This window comes from Neopelma chrysocephalum, unplaced genomic scaffold (assembly GCF_003984885.1).
Source record: "Neopelma chrysocephalum unplaced genomic scaffold, ASM398488v2 Primary Assembly neopelma1_66, whole genome shotgun sequence".
NCBI classification, from domain to species: domain Eukaryota; kingdom Metazoa; phylum Chordata; class Aves; order Passeriformes; family Pipridae; genus Neopelma; species Neopelma chrysocephalum.
This window is the reverse complement of record NW_020897725.1, coordinates 13,931,862-13,952,344: the sequence shown is the minus strand read 5'-3', so window position 1 is coordinate 13,952,344 and position 20,483 is coordinate 13,931,862. Positions and strand designations below refer to the sequence as shown.

General features: G+C 45.9%; 1 long non-coding RNA gene across 3 annotated transcripts in view; it reads left to right on the top strand.

Moving 5' to 3' along the window:
- Positions 1 to 18,588, top strand: part of LOC113968212 — a 30,070-nt gene extending 11,482 nt beyond the window's left edge. The window contains exons 1-4 of one of the 3 annotated variants that reach the window (XR_003534426.1): positions 4,098 to 5,018; positions 10,265 to 10,343; positions 13,570 to 13,667; positions 17,713 to 18,588. This is a non-coding gene — a long non-coding RNA (uncharacterized LOC113968212). Of the gene's footprint in view, positions 1 to 4,097; positions 5,019 to 7,446; positions 7,512 to 10,264; positions 10,344 to 13,569; positions 13,668 to 17,712 lie in introns of those variants that run through there. The other 2 variants (XR_003534425.1, XR_003534427.1) reach the window with 2 other exon arrangements.
- The last annotated feature ends 1,895 nt before the right edge of the window (positions 18,589 to 20,483 follow it).

Below are 20,483 nucleotides of genomic sequence, written 5' to 3'. Positions count from 1 at the left end.
CCTGACCACTGCCAGCCCAGTGCTCCCGAAAATGCTCTGACATGGGCCACAGGAGGTCAGGGTTCCCTCCCACAGCCTTGTCTGTAAGCTCTGACAAAGCCTGCAGAGAAAGTCAGCCTGCGGTGTAGGAGCCACCTCTGACTCTTGTCAGTCAAACTTTGGCAGCTGTGCTCTCTGAGGTTTTCTTCTGGGGGTTTTGTGAATGGGTTTTCACCCCTTCACATTCCCTTCTACGCTCATTTTCTCATCTGCACCTTTCAAGGCATTACAGAATCTCTCAATGCTCAGAAACCATCTTTCCATCACACTTAACCTGCAGTTGGACTCCAGCCACCAGCTCTTCACTGAAAGGTTTCCAGCCCCTCAGCTCTCAGTTGCCCAACACTTCCTCCAGGCTTGTGGGACGTTTCTGTGTAACCCAGACCGTCAGTCCCTGCCCAGCACAGACTATTATTACACCGCCTGCATCATCCCTTTGCGTGGCTCACTGGAGACAAATCAAATAACCGGGTACTGCAACTTAAATTAGAAAGAATAGACCACAGGAACAACTGCAGTGGTAGCAGGAGTGGCTATAAATAAAGGAAAATGTTTCTCTTAGAAACCTTTGTGCCACAGAGGGAAACTGTAGCAGTGGTCCAGGATATTTTTGTTGCTGCTTTTTAATTTGAAATTTCATCTCTGGAAGCACTTACAGACGTAGAGGGTTGTGCAATGTTTTTGCTTGCAGTACAGCGATTGCTAAGATTAGCACAGTAACAGATCTTTTCAGAGTAAATTGCATATAATTAATAGGAAGCAGGAGAAAAAAAGGAATAATTGTATTTAATCCAAATGCTAGTTAGTTCTCCCAGAAGGTGGAACCAGCACTAAGGCCATGCTGAAGAGGGGCCCGTTCTGTTCAGCTGAGTAATAAACAACAATTATGTTCCCATATTGCAAATTCTAGTTTCCAATTTGTTTTACCAAAGTGCAGGGATGTTCAAGATGGAATTTCCTTCAGGTCCTTCCTAGCAACAGTGGAGATTATTGCTTTGTGCTTCTGGCTTGTCTCCTATTAAATGTCAAAGTTACAGGCATTCAAACAACATTTTCCTGTGAAGGAGCTGCATAAAATCTGTACAACACAACTTACATTTTGGTCTCTGAGGCAGGACTTCATCAGGAATCCAAACCTGGCTCCAGTTCATCATTCCTGAAGCGAGGCCTCAATGTCTCATGGAAGGGAAGAGCAATTCCTCTCCAGGTGGGCACACAGAGATTCAGCACCAGGACGAAAGCTCTTACACCCCAGACAGGGTTTCTGTGTCTTAAAAATCCTGTGACACCCCACAAGAGGTGATCCCACCTCTCATTCCAACATGAGTAATTACAGCCTTCTCCCTGATCACTTTTGGAATTCACAGTTTATAGGGGACCTAGGTGGGCAGTAGGTTGAGGGAGGTGATCCTCCCTCTCTACTCAGCCCTTGTGAAACCCCCCTGGAGCACTGTATCCAGCTGTGGAGCCCCCCAGCACAAAAAAGAGAAGATCACAAAAATGCTCAAAGGGATGGAGCACCTCTGCTATGGAGACAGGCTGGGAGAGCTGGGGGTGTTCAGCCTGGAGAAGAGAAGGTTCCGGGGAGACCTTAGAGTACCTTCCAGGACCTAAAGGAAGCTTATAAAAAAAGAGAGAGACTTTTTTTACATGGGCAGATAGCGATAGGACAAGAGGGAGTTGTTTTGAACTGAAAGAGGAGAGATTTAGATTAGGTGTGAAGAAGAATTTCTTTACTATGAGGGTGGTGAGGCCCTGGCACAGGTTGCCCAGAGAAGCTGTGGCTGCCCCATCCCTGGAAGTGTTCAAGGTCAGGTTGGATGTGGCCCTGAACAAGCTGGTCAGGTGTACCTGCCCATGGCAGGAAGGATGGAATAAGATGGTCTTGAGGTCCCTTCCAAGACAAAACATTGCATGATTCTATGACCTGTGCTGAAGCCTCATTGCATTGATGAGCTTCCATCTTCCATCCCACTGAAGCACCCAAATTTCCTAGTGGATCATGAGGATAAGGAGGGACATGTCCACTCACCTGCTTTACTCAACATGTTTCTCAGCTCTTCACATCCCCACACAGACATTCCCCCCTGAAGCCCTTACAGCATCCCAATATTGCCAGATGCACAGCTCAATAAAAGTACCAAAATAAATCACTGCAGCCAAGGTTTCACTTAGCTGCTGTTATTAATCATTAGCAATAGCTATTGCTAATTAATGTCATTTCACATCATGACTATTAATCACAATCTGCTGATGCAAGACATATTGTGTCTTGTAGATAAGAAAGAGGAAAAAAGCAAGTGAGCAATAACCAAACTTGAACATTATGATGGGCAGTGCTGGCAAATTCACATTGCAAACTCCTAGTTAAAACACATGAGACAACGTCCCTGCCTCGGTGGCTGCATCTCAGCTGTGCTTGAGCAACACCACTTGTCACAAAACCACCAAAACTGGGCATAGAGCTTTAATGCATTATTTAGTTTATGACATCTTTTGATGATACAAGCTCTTAAACCATGTGGGAATGAGATTTCAATTAAACTGTCTTTTCCATAGCACTATACTGGTCCCCACCCCCTCCCCAAGAACACCCCATGTTGCCATCTGTACATCAGGGTTTTTCAAACAGGGTTAAACTGTTCAGTTCCAACACAAGCTGTTGGGCTGTATGCAATAATCACCCAGGAAATGCCCATGACCTTTGCCAGGTAGAAGGTGCAATTAGCTGACCCTAAAGATCAGCTGGGCCATGAAGTCTACAAAATGCTACGGTGCAGCAAATCATAAAGTGCTGGGTCATTAGGATGTGTTTGTCATTAGGATTTACTCATTAATCACTTTTTTTTTCATCACAAGGGAGGAAAGGGAGATTTCCTTCTTTTTATATTTTATCCTCAAGTCGAAATTTAAATGCAAGACTGGAATCAATTCTGTAGCTCACAAGATTGATTTGCCCAGACCTGAATTTGCAATATTTCCCCTTAAGCAGGCAGTGAGAGCTGCAAGCACTCCAGTATTCCTGGTTTCCCTGTGGCACAGGAAAGAGCTCACACAGAGCCTCCAGCTACCTGCCCTCACACTGATGGACATGGACATTGCCTGCTCAGGGGTGAAATCTCTAGGCAGGAAGCTCTTGGCAGTGTTTATACAGAAATTCCCTGCAATAGGAGTCTCACAAAGGCACGGTGCAAAGAACAGGGCGTATCTGCTGGCTTTGGGTCTGCAGACTCCGGGGCAAAGGGGTGCCAAGGATGGCTGTACGGAGGAGAAGGTGTCAGTCCTCTTAAACAAGGTGTTTCTGCCACACGTTTGGATGGCCACGTCTCCATCTGCCGCGGGAGAAGGGGCTGTTGGTCACAGTGGTGAGCTCATTAAAGCGAGATCAATAGAGATTTAATCTAATGCCGAGGATTACTCGAAGTGGAATGCTCAATTAAGTGTGGAGGAAAAAAATGCTACACATGAAATGAATTGCCAGCTGATTCCCCTGCTTTATTTGGAATTTAGCCCAATATCAGGGAGGGCTGATAAGCTAAAGCAGAGCTGTGAAAAAACAGCTGGTGCCGGGGGCAGCGGTCAGCAAACACCAGTGAAATGTGCCACATCATTACTCACACGTTTTGCAGTGAGCTCCACAGGTACGTAGGGTTTGGCTGGGATTATGTACTTCCAATTTCCACTTTCGTTCACACCAGTGGCTCTAAGAATATTTGAAAGCTGCTAAGGTGAGGATTTGCATAAATAGGATTTGCCACGGCTCTTGGAAAAATGGGAAGAGTTAAGTGAGATGAGTGCTACAAAACTTGTCTTTTCTTGGCAGTTTTTCTGTAATCCGGCCCATTTCTCCCTCCCTGCTCCTCCACCCCCCAAAATCGAAACTGCTGCCGCCTCCCCAGCTCCCTCACCTCTCCGAGCAGCGGCCACACAGGGACAAAGAGGATTCTGTTTTGAATGAAACATTTTATTCTCGAGGCACGAAAACGCAGGAGCAGGCAAGGAGCCAGGAAGCAAGAAAAGAGAAACATATTCGTTAATTAAAACAAGCACTGGTTGCTTTGAACTAAGAAAATCATGTTACGAAAAAAAATGGAGCGATGAGTTCCCGGCCCCTGGAAGAGCAGAACATGCTCCAGCCCCAGGAGGGGCAGCGGCACAGGGAGCTGCGTTGCTGCAGGAGCGGGGAGGAGCGCGGGACGCATTCCCCAAACTCACTAATTGGCAGGCGCGGGGCCCCTGCCGCTCCCAGGGAGAATCCATCCGAACACGAACAGCTCTGCGGCCCGTTGGCACAATATCACAGCGATTTCTTCTTCCAGCAAGTCGCATTTAATCTCTGCCCAGACATTTCAAGGCAGAGCTGTCTTATTTCTCTCGTTACGGCAGGACACCTTCCCACGCCATTCCCTGGAGTCAGAGTTTTTGGGAGCGCAGCAGGACGAGGTCCAGCCAGTCACAAACCTCCCTCATGTGTCGTCTTCTTTTCCTCTATGAGCCCACGATTGCCTCTGAGAAGCTCAGCAATTTGCCATCCTGAATATTCCACCCCAGCTCCTACAATCTGCCCTCCCCTTCTTGAGCAGGAAGGTTAAAAACACCCCGAGGCAGCACATTGTGAGTGGTGGATGAAGCAGTGCTGTCTGCAAGGCTTTCCACATTCCTCTGTGTTCGGGGTGGGAAAGACCAAGCACAGAGTTATCTTCTGCTGCCTTTTACCACCTACCCCTGGCCCAGGTTCTTTGCCATTTATCACTGTTGTTATCGCTATTTATCACTATTATTATAATCTCTATTTATCTGTGGTCCAGGGTACACAGCAGGAGCCTTCCTCCCACTTCCCCTGCGCTGTTCTAAAGAGAGGGTGTGCTTTGTAGGGTGGTTCATGATGGAATCATGGGTGGGAAACCACGAGCTGAGCCGTGGGTGGGAAAGCTGGAATGCCACCTGTGGCTACATATTCCTCAAAACAACTGACTTTGGTATGTTTTGTTGCAATTCCCCACCAAGTGGGAACAGCAGTTTTGCAGGCCCCCAGCAGCAATCCCTCTGCTCTCTGTTCCTCTGCCTCTGCAAAGTTTTTCCGGGGTTTTTGACAAAGCTTTTTGAACTCAGAGGAAGAAGAGCTGCACTGGCACTGAGGGGGTTGCATTACCCCATCTGGCCCCAAACTGGGGAAAATGCCTGTGGTATTTGTAGGCTCTCCTGTCATTGCCCTCAGGAGCCTCCCAGCTGATCCTGCTGAGAAGAAACTGTGTTCTCCTGGGATTATAATGCAGATGATGCTCAGACGGTCACTACACATTGAGGCCTCTGTAGCAAACTGGAAGAACAGCACAAAAACAGAGCTGCTGTAGGATGAAACAGAGAGATTTGATGGAAAATTTCTCCAAAATTTTTTCATACATTTATGCAAGGGCATCCTGCAGGACACATTGTGGGATGTGGGGTCCAACATCCTGCCTTGTCCTGGCACTGCCAGTGTCGTGGGACCTGCTGACCCTTCGAGGGAACCAGCAGGGACAGTGAACCTACCAGAAGAATTTCAGTGGCAAAAATCCACACCAATGCTTCTGGTGTCAGCACATTGTCTATAGCTTGTAAAGTCTGGACTAAGAGCTCCAAAAGAGTGGCATTTGAAATGAAAAAAACCAAAAAAAAATCCTACATTGAGGATTAACCCCATGACCAACACATTCCAGAGGCCAGCAGGTGTGATATTTTCTGTGGCATGAATAGACATGGAAATGGAATTTGGCAGGAGCTACCATGGGGTGCAAGGCAGAAAAGTTTGAGGGGCTTGCTGGTTGAGTGACAGTGACTACAAAACCCAGAATGCTTTAACCTTGTACAAATACAGCAGATACATACAAAGCAAACAGTGCTCCCTGGAAATAAAGGGTAAATTATGAGGAAAAAACCTAATATGATTTATGTATAGCATTGATCTATATGCCTGGTACTTTTACAGTCATAAATACAAGACTTTCTGTAATGTTTCGGCAATGTTTTGTCTCAGGGTTATTTTGGGGCTGTTAGAGGCAGAGAGTGCCCTACTTGGGTGACATTTGAAGTGGAAGTGGAGGTTTGCTGATGCAATTCCACCCCAACCACAGCATCACCTTCCAGTGGCCAAAGGGAATCAGCACTGGCCCCAATGCCTGTGTGACGTGTCAAGTGCCAGGATCAGTCTTCATACAGAAATATCACTATGGCTCAACACTCCCTTGAGCAGCTGAGCAGTATCTAATGCTTCCACTCTCCATGTCCTTGCTCGAGCCAGCAGCAGGAGAAGCTTTAAGAGATGAAGATAAATTCCCAGATCAGGAGTTTTCAAGGATAAGAGTTAAGCAGCAGAATTCAATTTGGGATTGGTGCAAATGTGGCGTGTCGGCGCAGCCCTGGGCACCCTGCGTTGTCCCAAGTCGTGCAATTCTTTGAAAACAAGCAACTTTTTGCAATTATTTGCTGGCATTCCATGAAAAGCAATGCCCCCTTCAATTCTTCCTTTCTGGGCTTTTTATTGAAACCAGGCAGTCAAAAAAATTCCAGTTCTATTGGAAAAAGGACACGAGGACGGTTTTTGCCTGTGTGGCAATTTTCCTCTTCTTGCTCCCAGCGACAGCCTATTCTTCTGCAGGACTTGAACAATAAAGGTCTCAAACAAAAGCAGGTCTCACAGCTGGGAAAAGGATACTTGAGGTCAGGGCTCCTTCCTTAACCCCTGGTGAGGTCAGTGTCATGGGTTGTGCTGGTCCTGCTTTCCTGGGTGAGACTCTGCACAGCCTGTGGGAGCTACTTCACCAAGCCCAGGGATGAAGGAATTACAAGATCTCCTGCAGGATGGGGTTCACAGTGCTCTCAGACCATTGGGATTCAGCCCCTCGTGCTGCAGAGAGGCTGCCTCCACCAAGGCCCCTGCCAGCCCTAGGCTGAGGAACTCCCTCCACCACTCTAATCTGACTCCTCTGCTTAAAAGTAATTTTTACACAATTTTAGACTTCCTGGCTGTGTGGGGATTTTTTTAAACAACATTTTCTAAGCCAAATCCATCAATTTAGGAAAACTCACACATACAGAAATGCACAAATATATATTCTGTATGCAGTTCTGTACCACTCAATAACACTTTTTTTCTTCCCCCCTTTGGACTCCACACACCCTCTTTAACATGGAAAACCCATTTGTCTACCTCACTGGATACTGAGTGGATAAATACATTAACTGCTTTGCAGCACATTGGCCTGGTTTATTCCTAGTCAGGAACATCAGCATATCTGCACCTCAGCCAGACTCTGGGAAATCAGTGAACCACGTAAACCACAACACCGTGGGGAGACTGAAGTGAGCTAATGCTCAGCTCATACAAACCACGTGGTTATTGAAACGCAGGAAAAGAAATGGATGACAGAGCCCGGTAAAACTGGCACAATCCAGTGTATTTGTGGAGTTAAACTCTTATTTTCCCTGGCAAGGTGAGACACAAATGGCAGGCTGTCATTGCTCTCTCTGTTTTTATTTCCTCCCTGTCACTCAGTGCCAAAATGCCTTTTTTGTTGGAAATTCTGTCTCATCCATCCCAAAGGTGGTGCCTGGTGCCTCCTCTTGCTGCTCTGGAGCCTTCCTGCCTCCCTTTCACAGGCATAGACATTTTCATGAAATAGTAGTGAGCAGAACCCCCAAACCAGCCACCACAACCAGAGACATCTCCTTCTGCTGTGTAACTTGGGAGGGACTTCACACTCTCAGACTATCATTTCAGTCCCTGGAATCTTCCATGGTGGGAGTTCAGCAAGACCCAAAGGCATTTCTCCTTGCAAACAGTATTGCAAGGCACTTCTCTCTGCCTCCCCATTTACAGTAGAGTTCCCACTTTCTCTTTCTTACCATGTTCTTTTTACCCCCTTTTGAACTCATGTGTCAACACACATCTTCCCCAGTGGTGGCTTAGTAACGGGTTTGGCTTTTTGCTTTTGAATGGTTGGGTTTATTGAGATAAAATACCCATTGCTTTCACTTCCCAGTGCATATTCTTTTAGAACCAATTTCATAAAATCATCATAGAATGGTTTGGATTGGAAGGGACCTCAAGACCATCTTGTTTCAATCCCCTACCATGGGCAGGGACAGCTTCCACTTGAACAGATTGCTCCAAGCCCCATCCAGCCTGGCCTTGAACACTTCCAGGGATGGGGCAGCCACAGCTTCTCTGGACAACCTGTGCCAGGGCCTTACCACCCTCACAGTAAAGAAATTCTCCTTCACACCTAATCTAAATCTCTCCTCTTTCAGTTTAAAACCACTCCCTCTTGCCCTGTCACTCCATGCCCTTGTCCAAAATCCCTCTCCAGCTTTTTCAGGTACTGGAAGGGTCAATAAGGCCTCCCCAGAGCCTTCTCTTCTCCAGGCTGAACAACCCCAACTCTCTCCACAGATACAGAACTTGTCCCTTTAAAACAGCAATGTCAGAGGGTTTGTTTAGGAGCTGAGAGGTGTTTGGCTGCTTCAATTCTGTCATTTTGTAAGATCACGTGATTCAGGTGTGCACTGGAGCAGATTCTTGTGGATTCTTGTGGCATCAGCTTACTCTGAAATCTGAATGTCGATGACCTACAGGGGAGTTTTTGGCTAAAGGAATGGCCCAACATGAGGCATCACTTTAGCTGGGGGTGGCTGTGCCATAATTTGTAGATAAAACCCTGGATGCTTTCAGCTTGCACTCAAAGGGCCTCATGTCAGGTAACAGGAGTCCAAAACAGTCGAAAAATGAAGGATTTTAAGTCTTTATTGTGAGAAGAGTTCTTACCCCCATCTGCAAGTGTACAAGCATGCAGGTAAGTGTTTATACTATTGAAGTCAAGTGGAAAATCCCTCTGGGATGGGAGGAAAAAAAGATTCCTTTATGCCCATACAGCAAGAAATCTCAGTGCTCTTGTCATCAAAAGAGCAGGTCTGGGGCATGATCCTGCAGTTCAGGATGGAGGGATGTGGAGATGCCCTGTCTTTGCCCCTGGGAAAGAGGCAGGTTGGGCTCCTCACCTGCGGCACTGTTTGATATAAACACCCATTGTGTGGCAGCAAAGCCACCTACAAGCACTGGAATAGCTCCATCCCTCCTTGGAACTCCCTCTTCACCCCTTATCCTTGCGTACAGCTGGGGGCCAAACTGGAAGCATCCCATTCCCAGTGAATTGCTATCACAAAATTATCTGTATTTTTCTTCTGCTCTGTTCCCAATTGGGATGTTTTGGTTTCTTTCCTAGTTCAGAATATTTAACATATTTTAACTTTTGTGACAGAAAGGAGTTTGCTATTGCCATTACATCAAAAATCAAGTCAGCACCTGGTGGGTTTGGCTCGCATTATACCTTCTGGTAACTCGACTGTGTGAAGAATGGAATAGAAACACCGAGTCCCTGAACACAAAACCCTCCCTGCCTGCAAGGACGGTTCCCCCAGTGCCTCTTTTTGATGGCCATAACCCCCGAGCAGGTGGCAGCTGAGAGGACAAGCACAGGGCTGCATTTTTCTGTACAAAACAGAATGGGAAGTGCAGTCACTGATGCTGGTTGGGGGCTGCCTGGTACTCTTCAATTTTTTAATAACCTTCTTGACTGGAGAGCCAGCTTCCCCTTTGATGTGGTGCTGGTTTCATTAGTACTTGCTCAAGGTGAATACCTGATTAGCCACGGGGAGCTGAAAGGGTCTTTCTTCTCCTTTTTATTTCTACTTTCATAATACCTACTACAGACAAAGAGCCCCCGTGCCCTTCCCAAGTTAGAAATAAAAAAAAAGTGGTATTGGGCCAAAATAAGTGAGTTTTGACATGTTTGGCAGTTCAAAAGGATTAAGTCTCACAGCCACAGCCGAGCTTTTTCTGTGAGTTATTTCCCTGCTGCACTTCATGGTGTTTTCAGTCTTTTGGGGCTCTTCCCTCTCTCTCAAATCCAGGGCAGCTGCAGAAGGGCTGGGAACAAGGATTTCATTGCCCCACATCACAGTGGCTCTTCTGCACGAGGACCATGAGGGATTTGTGAGCACAGAAGGTCTTACTGGGGGTCTGATTCCTACACCTGCAGGAACAGAGCTCTGCAGATGGATGAGTTTCAGCAAGGTCAAGGCTCTTCTTCCAGTTTTCTACTGAAATAGACCTGTCAACCCACTGGGAAATGGTCCTTCTGAAATGCCAGATAGATCTTAAGTGTCTTTTTATCCCTTCTTTCCCCAGGAAAGCACTGCAATAAGAGACAGATTATCCAGTTTTATATAGGAGTTCAAGAAGAGGGCTGCAGTTTGGGGGGAAAAAGGTAAGAAAGCTTTGGTTACCAGAGAACTCCTGAGAAATAAAGTCATCTGACCACTTGCAAAGACTTCACAGATTTCTGTCTTTGATTTCCTGCATGATTTTGAAGACAGAAGACACAGTACTCGGAGGCTTCTCAGAGATGCTACAAGCTGTTGACTGAATTTCAGGCCAGTTTAGACATCACTCCTGCTCTCTTTCCAGAGCCCATCAATTTGTCATTCCAGATAAGCTCAATTATTGGTGCAAAGGGAAAGAAACTACTTTCTCCTGCTTTGGAATCATAATATAATTGTAACAGCAAGCACTTAAAGAGCTGTTCTGCACTGGAGGTGCCAATATGCTCTGTGAAATACTTTATTGCAGCCAAGGCAATGGACACACGGGAAGGTAGTGACTTGCCTGTTGCAAGAGGAGGATATGGGTCCCCTGAGGGGGATGTAGTGGCATAGCTAAAGTCGACTTTGCATAAAACCTTCGGCCTTTTCCACAATATTTTGCCATTTCACAGTAATTCTGACCTTGAACTTATTTTTCCCATTCTCCTGCTAGCATGCCAGGACTCCAGGACCCAAAGTTCCCATCTACTGGCTTGAGCCTGGGGTTGATAGCTCATGAGGCTCCATCCAAAAGCAGAGAGCCTTTGAATACTGTTCCCCAAGCGTATCTTGCAGGGACCAGCCTCTCTCAGCACCCTGCCGAGTCTGCTGCCTGTGACAGACAATGCTGCATCATTCCAGAAAATGGTGTGGAACACCACTTGTATAATCAAATATCACCAGTGTCCTTACCAGCATCTTGCAGATTCAGAGGATTTTTAAAGGCAGGAAGAGCCACCAGCTCAATTCTGACAGCACACAGCGCAGTCTCCTCCTCTAGCCCTGCTCTCAACCCAGTGACCTGGTGCTTCCCCCACAAAGCCCACAGGCACCACATCACCCCTTGGTTTTCTTTGGATAAACCCAACAGACAGAGCTCCTACATCTGGCTACAAGATACTTTTGGTAGTTCTTGGGTTGCCTCCAGCTTCTCCCTCCCACCAACACCAGCTCAGCCCAGCCTCCAACATTTTCTAAACCTGAACACACAACGGGATCGCAGCGTTTCAGCCACCAAAGGCCAAAATTCCCCCCCAGGCTGCCCCCCAGCTTGCCCTGGCAGTGTGGGGACAGCACAGCTTTGCATCCCTCCAGTTTAAGGTAGATTTTATTCGCCCAAATCAGTTTATTAAGCTGTGTGTCTTGCAGTGAGTGACATTCTCCCTTTTTAGCAGGATGGGATTTTAATGGAAATTGCCCTCTCACATCACTGTGAAATCAAGGTGGTTGGTCAGCTGGTAAAATCCTCTTATAGAAAGCCCAGCTTTCATTCTTTTATGCTGCTTCAGTCCTGGGAAATTATCCCTTTGGAGCTACCCAATATATTCATTACTGTGCTGGTCCATCCTCTATCCTCTCTCCTGCCTCTATTGAATCTGAGTCCCAGCCATATGCTCCTCAGACACTGTCAGCTTCCAACACACAGACCAATCTGTCAGGATGGAATCTGAAATACTGTTATCTCGTCTTGGGTGTAATATCTCCTGGGCTAGAAAATGATCACACATCATTTGAGAAACTTCAAAGAGATTTATTTCTGGTTATATGAGACTCCCAGCATACATCTTTATGATTGAAGTCTCCCATTACCCGGTATTTCTTTCCATTTATTACGGATAAAAGCTCCAGAAGCAGCTCACCTCTTAATGTGAACCCATGGTCTGTAATCCCCTTTACAGGCACCACACACTCACCTCTCTCTATACCTCCCAACTTCTATAGTCAGAGCTTTAATATCTCTGTATTTAACAGCTAAACGGGTCACGGTCTCTTTTCCCCTCTGCCTTTTCTCTTGGGCACACACTGCTGTTCACACACAGGTTGTACTCAGCAGTTTAAATGCTTCAGTCATACAAATCAGCTTCCCCTCACTCCATTTTGGCAACTGTATCAGATTTCTTTTAGTTAACAAACATTTTCAATTCCTGCCATTGTCAGAAGCATGAAGAATGAAGGAGGAAAGTGTTCATACAGCCACCGGAAATTAAACAATTTGCTTGGGCATGTGATCTGCCTCAATGGATAAAACAAATCTGCCAGTGGCATTTCGGAAGGTGCTCTTAGGCAAATCACTGCACCTGTCCTGCTACACCAGGCAGCATGATGGAGGAGTGCTATTAAACATTGTCAGTCAGACATCTGGGGAGTAATAAATAAAATTCATAGAAGAAATAGGATAAAAGCAGAGGGCTGCAGGGGACTCTGCAGCATCTGCAGAAGATGTTCAAAGCCAACCTTGCAGCTCCTGCTCAGAGGAAAGCCCTCTGCCTTTGTTTGGGCCTCGGCAGGAAGAGATGTTTATAGGTTGTGTCTTTTAAAGTACACCAGGACTGAGTCAGAGCCTGTGTTTACATTGGGTTGTTGGGTGTTTTAAATATCAGCACCAAGTCCCAAGAATAAATTACTACAGTGGGAAAATAAGGTAATGTCACTTTGTACTGATGCAACAAATTTTAGTGCTGCAAAGCTAGTGGGTAACAGGGCAAATCTGTGCCTGGTGATACATCTGATGCAGTGGTGTTTGCTCACAAAGCTGAGCACTGGCAGGTCCATGGGATTTAGAGGAGGAAAGACACACGTGGTGGAACAGAACACCACCTTATTAATGACAGCTTTTTGGTCCAGGCAGATGTAAACAGGCCAGGGAGGAGGCATAGTGGTAAATTGCTCCAGGAGTAGGAGGCAGCCATTCCTAAAATAACCAAAACTTCCTCAAAGTCTCTGAAAACACTCTTCATAACCACAGCAAGAAGAGATTGGGACCAGTTCAAATCAGCACTGCACCATGTACTGGGATTCCTCTCCGTGGTTGGGAGTGGTTCCCCCTTGGCAGAAAAAAACATTGACCAACCCAGGAAGAGTTAAAATCTCACTGCAGTTCACAGAGTCATAAAATAGGCTGGGTTGGAAGGGACTTTTAAAGTTCATCCAGTCCAACCCCCCTGCAATGAGCAGGGACATCAACTAGATCAGGTTGCTCATAGCCCTGTCCAACCTGGCCTCGAATGTTTCCACGGATGGGGCACCCACAACCTCTATGGGAAACATGTTCTTGTGCTTCACCTCCTTCTGAGTAAAGAATTTCTTCCTAATATTTAATACCTATCTAATATCTCCATTTTTTCCAACCAGCTTCTAAGACCCTGGGCCCAACTCAAAAGAAATTGGTTTTGACTTAGTGAAGAGGCTTGGACGTGTGTGAAACACAAAGTAATGGGCAGCAGAACCAGGTAAGAGGGTTGATCTTTAAACAAGGTGTCCCTCCCAGTGTTTTCATGGGGAGGGCCTCGTGTGCTGTTCAAAATTATTTCCTTCTGTTAGGTTTGGTTTATTCTGTATTTTCATACACCGCTGATACGGTGGAGCCCTGCCAAAAAGGGATGTTAAAATGCCAAAAGGAGGAGAGGCTCTGCTGAAACCTTTCTGAGTCAGTAGGAGCCAGGAAGCAGGGAAGCCACAGGCACTTCTGTTCGTGCACAAGTTCCAGCCCCAAAGTGCAGGCTCTGGAAGCTGGATTTTACCTAATCATCTGCATTAGACCCATAATGATCTGTCACAGTTTTAAGCAGGTTTTAAGCATTAGACCCATAATGATCTGTCGCAGTTTTAAGCAGGTGCACTTTTACCAAGGCTACAAATTCCCCTGAGAGATCCACAGCCCAAAAACCTAAGAGGTCCAAATCCCTCTGTGAGGCACTAACACATTCAGTATGAATTTCACACAGAAGACCTTTTTTTATTTGTTTTTAACATGAATACTGTCCTTGGCATCCTATAAGACATGCTACATTCCCAGAGGCATAAATGGAGGTTTGTTGCAGCTTTGACTGGTCTCTTGTCAGACACACAACATCTAATTCACTGCAGTGTTCCTACTTGTCCCACTCTGGTTGGATGTACACACTCCCACCATTCCACTACTCCTTCTAGCTGGGAGGGTTCATATCTTCTTTGATTCCTTCATCTCCTAGAAAGGAAAGGAAAAGGGGACAGTGCTGGAGATCGATCGGTGTGTGGCTCAGCCCCAAAGTTGGGGCAAGGTATCTCGAGGGACCTTTCCATTTGTACAGAGTGGAATAGTGGTGTTTGCCCACAGGGAGCACCCAGTCTCTCTCCCTGGGTGCTCCTCTCATCCCAACCTGCAAATCGCCTGTGAGTGCCTACATCTGGATTTGGTTTATGATTTGCTCTTTTAATCAGGGGAGAGAAGCAGGTTCAGGAAGGATGTGGTTCATCTCAGCTTAAATTTGGTATCTGAACCTGCTTGGGTGAAGTGCCCCTGGGATGATTCTCTGCCATCATCAGTGGAAAGGGTTGTCCAGCTGCTCGGATGGGGCTGTGCTTGTTGTAAGGCCCTGCTTTTAGGTTTGGTCTGAGGAAAAATGTGGAGACCTTCTGGCCTCTGATCATCCTTGCTGAGCTGAGAAAGAAAGACTCTCAGGCACAGTGTGTAAAACACTTCCCTTCCCACAGCCTTTTCCTCTCTGGTTGGTGAGAAGATGACATTTCCATTCACACGGCATTCAGCACAAGGCACCCCCATTCCCATTTCATCCTTGGGTGCCGCTCTAGGAAAAATAATAAACAGCTGAGTGTGGTGGTGGGGTTTGGGAATGGTTCCAGCTCACAGTTAAAGGACAGGCCCCATTATTTCTTGATGAATAACAGCATTTACAGAAGGCCTTTCACCCCGAGGTGCTTCACAAACTATAAACATACATCACCACATCACAGAACGGGCAAAACAGCCAACTTCAAAGTTACAGCTGAGAAAATCCCACAGGCAGCCCAGTGCAGGCAGCAACTCACCTGCCAGATACCAAAAAGCAAGGCAGTCCTACACACAAGGAGGGGCTGCTGCTAGACTTAGGCATGTCCAAGCTGCAACGTAGACCACAGGATCGTCCTCTCCTCTCTGGAAATTATCTGTATGGTCTTTAAATGTCTGTGTTTAAACAATGCTACTCCCTCACTGCCAAAGTTGAAACCATTTGTGTTTTATTGTGTTCCAACATGTTTGTAAGGTCCATGTGATTGTTCACCTTTATTTCCTCTCCAAACAAGGGTTCCTCTCGGTTTCCTTCACACGTGCTCGTGCCAGCCACAAACGACTGCTGGTTGATGCAACACTACACCAGTGCAAAGACCCAAAGGAGAAACTAAAAAGATGCATAAAAGATGTATAAAAATGACAGCTAAAGGGACCTTAAAAAAGATGATTCAGGAGTTTTTAGTGTCAGGAAAACTCAGCTGCCGAGATTTGGTTTCACAACTTTGAAAACCTCAGAGAGTGAAAGAGCCTGAAGCTGAGTGCGGAGGTGAGGAGTGTGCCCCAAAGGTAGGTCTGGAAGGACCTGGAGCCCCCTGTCCTGAGGGTCCAGCACCTTCCCTCTGACAGCAAATGTGGGATCAAAACAGGACCGTGCCATGCACAGGCTGCATCGTGGACATTTCTCAGCATCACTGACAACCTGGGTGATTTTCCCCCCACCTTCAGGAGCCTGGATAGGGATCAGCAAATGGAACCTCATGCTCCAATTAAGTGACACTTTTACAGAGGAATCACAGGACACAAAGTGTGTAAAAAGCCCAAGGGTTCAGAGACAAATTTCAGCATCTGACTGTCATCCTTGGTTTGCATTCACCAGTTTATACTGGGACTTTCTGCTTTCTAGATGGTTCCCTGCCTGCCCCAATGAAGGGGCTTCAGTGCTGGTGGTGAGCATGGAGGCTTTGCAGCCAGGACTTTTCTCCTGGTTTAGGTAGCATAATGCAGGTTCATTCATTCCTGGCTGGAACAGACTGAATCAGCAGACAGACAAGGCAGTAGAAGGACACCATTACAGTCAGGGGTGAACAGGGAATAGTAAATTTAATTTTGGATGTAATTGTCCAAAGGAAAATGCATATGATACAAAAAGAAAAGCTTCTCAACAGTGTAATTTACGGCACTAAAAAATAAGCACACAAATTAAATACGGGAACCCCCAAATTAGAGACATCTAGAAACCATCTGAACACTTTCTTCCTCACTCCAGTTTCCCCAGTGCTCTGACTGCCACAGTTAGTTCTGCAAGGCCAGGTTTGGTTTCAGAGTGATTAATGATTAGCAGCAGCCACAATTTTTTTCAATCCTTTCTGAAGATCAGGGGAGGGGAAAAAATGCAGCTCAGTCAGAATTTCTGCCTTATGTTCCGTGCTCTCAGCAGGGCTGGGCTCTTGGAACACCAGTGGGAGCTGCAGGAGCAGAGAGTATTACCAGGAGAGGATTTGCTCCATCTCACAAGTAACCCACCCCTTCAGAGCTGATCTTCCTTTTCTTTTCTGCTATTTATACAAATAAACTCCTCCCCAAACAGTTTGCTGAGTGATAAGAACTCGGATCATCCATTACCTGCCTCGTGTCAGGCGGCTGCCGCGGTGGGAATGAGATTTGCATGTGGTCAGGCACATGGTCCTGCAATCACAGCCTCCCCTAATTGCACATTAGCATGAATTAAAGCCTGGCTGCAGGGATGTTGCTTCCCTATTTCATCCCTGCAATGGTTTCTGTTCTGGCAGTTGCTGCTGAAAAATCCCCGCTTTGGTGATCAAACCAAACCCAAAAGTGTTGTTGGGCTGCACCACAAGCGAGTCCATTTTAGGCAGCAGATACAGTTTCCAGTGGAACAGCATTGTCCTTGCTGAGTTACCTCCCTCTGCTAGTGCTTCCCGTTTTTTTCATAGTCCTCGAAGCTTTACATTTATTTGTAAGCATTAAATCAGAATTTCGTTACACTAAGAAACATTGGAATTATAAATAATCTAATCCTAATATATGTACAGAAATGAATAGGTATGGAATACTGGAAAGGTATCACTGGAGTCTATCCTTTTAAACAGGCAGTGTAGAAGACATGATTATACATTCTTGTGCCAAGGTGTGAGAACATATCATGCCTAGACATTATCTCATTAACATCCTGTTCATTTTCAAATCTAAATCCAGATAACAATTGTTTCATTTTGTGCGTATATATAATTTGTGGGTTGTCTGCCTTTTGGTGAAGTCAAGACATCCAAGGCTAATGCAAATACATGAATTTCATTCCCACAGCAGACCAGCATCTTCCACAGGTCCTTCCTTTGAGGTTAAAAGGTGTATTTGAAAAGGACATTTTTTTTTAATTACCCTCTTTGCGTCCAGGGAAATTATTGAATTGGTACTGACCATACCATTTACAGGTCACTAAAGTATGTACCATGACCTAAACCCATTCCATCCATTCCTAACAGGGCAAATACATTCGGAGCATATTGTGCAGATGCTGCTGTAGCTGGAGAAAGGAAAGACAGTCTGATTAACCTCATTCCCTGATAAAAATCACACCAAACACTCTGAGAGAAGAGGATAAACATCCTGCCTCAAAGTCTCATTTTACCCACATTGCCCTCCAAGTGCTTGAGAAGCCACAGAGGGATTGCACGTTGTCGATATCCCAATGGAAGGCTGAGGTTACCTCCAACACCCCAGAAATTTTTTTGAACACCTTCAGCTTACAAATCCTTTATGGAATTACAAACAAGAGATTCTCTGGTTTCAAAGGGGTGGCAAAAAAGCAGACTCTCCTCCAGGACATCGCTCAGTGGATCATATAACCACCTTCCAAAGAGAGAGCCTGAAACACCAGCACCCTGTGCAGCAGCTTTTCTCCTTGCCAGGAGCAAGGCTGTGGGGGCAAAGATAGTTTATGTAGTGCTGTGCTGGAGAGCCCACCTTGCTGCTGATACCCAGACATGGCAGCTGAACACTGTATCTCCCGTTACCCTGTTTTTAATGCAGCTCAGGGGAGTTTTGTGTTAAATTTCTAGTCCGGCTGATGAGGGAATTGATGCTGGGCTTCTGTAAGAAATGTGTCTTGTAACAGTACAGCACGTTGATGAAGTAACCAAAACAATACAAAACCACTGTGAAACACATTAAATGGATTAAGAATTGGCTAACTCCAGGTCTTAAATACAATTATAACCAGAGAAATTTTCTTTGAGTGGGCGTGTGTTTGGACAGATCCCACAGGGACTGGTTCTTGGCTCTACACTACTGTATTTTATCAACAGCTTAGGAAAAAAACCTTTAAATCATTATCAGCAGATTTTTCAGATGAAAAAGGCTGGGAAAATGGTCAAAAGAAGGAAATCAGGTCACTGATACAAAGAGGTAATTGGCAATCTGAAGGTAAGCAAGTGCAACCAAGTCACAAGATCGGAGAAAGAAGAACTTTGCCTGGTGGGGGCTGCAATGGTTCTACACTGGAAAGCCATGACCAAAAAACGGGTTGCAAGTCAAAATGAATAATCAACTGTCCATGAACTGACCCTAATCTTTGTATATATAAGCAGCGGAAATCCAGGGAGAAGAGGATGATAATGTTGTCTGGGTATTCCCCGTCTCCTGAAACTGCTGCCAACACATTGTGCCCTGATCTTATGTCCACAAAGCAAAGGGGGAGGTTGAAAAGCTGGAGACAATTCAAGAAAGGGGCACGAGAATGTACACAAGTCTGAGAAAGATGACTTGCAGGGAGAGATTTAAGGAGCTTAGTCCATTTAGCTTGTCAAAAGAAAGCTAAGGGGTGGCTGGACACTGACCCAAGAACCTCCAGGGAGAAATCCAATATCCAAAGTTGTCTTCAGCCTTGCCAACAGGAATGTCCCATGTCACCAGCCTTGGTCCAAGTTCCCACACCAGGTACACGCCTTGGTCATGTCCTGCCACCTTAGGTGGGGAACACACCGACCTGTCTCTCGAGGAGAAATCCAGGTGCCTGGCCCAACTAGAGCTACTGCAGCTCTGGCAGGTCATCCCAGCCAGCAAAGCCAGGACTGGGAGCCTGTTGTGCACCAGATTTTGAGTGTAAATGTGGCCAAAGAATTCGGGGCCAGGATCCTCCAGCTTTGTTTTCATTCTGTGGTTTCTGTCTCTGTTCTGATCCCGGTGCCAAGGAAATGTTGCATTGTTTGAGAGATGTGAATCTGGTGGCATAGCCTGTCTCAGGACAAGCTCTTCCAAGGCTCTTGTCTGATCTCTCAAGAGAGAGGCTAAACCAAGGGACAGAGATCACAAGCTCAGGCAGGGAACTGCTGTGCCTTTTGCCCCAAAAGGAAGGAAGAATTATGCACTGACCAGCTCGAGCAAGAGAAAAAGGGAAAGGCTGGAGAGCAGCAACACTTCGGAATGCTGTACATGAGAAAGACATTAAAAATAAGCTTTTTGCTGGGCCCATATATCAGCTGCATTTATTTCCCTCATCCTACCTGCCCCTTTTGGAGACCTCTTATCTCATCACTTCAAAGGCCAGTAGCCAAGACAGCAGTTGCACAAAGGTCAGACAGGGGTGGTTCACATCAGGATGATCCATCTGGATGCAGATCCTGCCTGGAGTGCGGCCCCTCCCTTTGTGTGGGGGTTTTCTTCTCAGCTCTACTGGGAGATGGCTGGAAGCACAATGAGGGGAAAAAAAACCCAAAAATGGTGAGTACGTAACAGGAACAATTTGTTCTTGGATTTAGAGCTGTCTACGGACAGTATGTAAGGCAGTGTTTTGAGTGAAATATTTGACTAATGATCCCTACAAGGAGTATGGAGTAATTAGTGCCTGGAAGTGATACAGAGGGATATGGGGAAGTTGGAAGTGGGTGGAACAGAGTGGGATCACAGCAGCAGCTGAGAAAAGCCCACACCGTTGGAGGTAGCTTTTCATGGGGAGAAAAAACTGTGAAGAAAGTATGTGCTGAAGAACAAGCTGGATGCTTTAGCACACTTTTAAAGTGTCCTTAACACATTATAAGAATGTGCTAACAACAATATTCCTGCATTTTTACAAGTTGCATATTTTTGATTGCAGCTAATTATTGACTTCCACAAGCTTTACACAGCATTGGTGAAACTCAGGCTGTTATACTTCAGAATAATTGCATGAATTACTTAAATATTCAAACACTGGTGAAAAACAAGTATTGTCCTGCATTAAGTTCTCAACAAACTGTTTCTTCTTCTGGTTGAACCT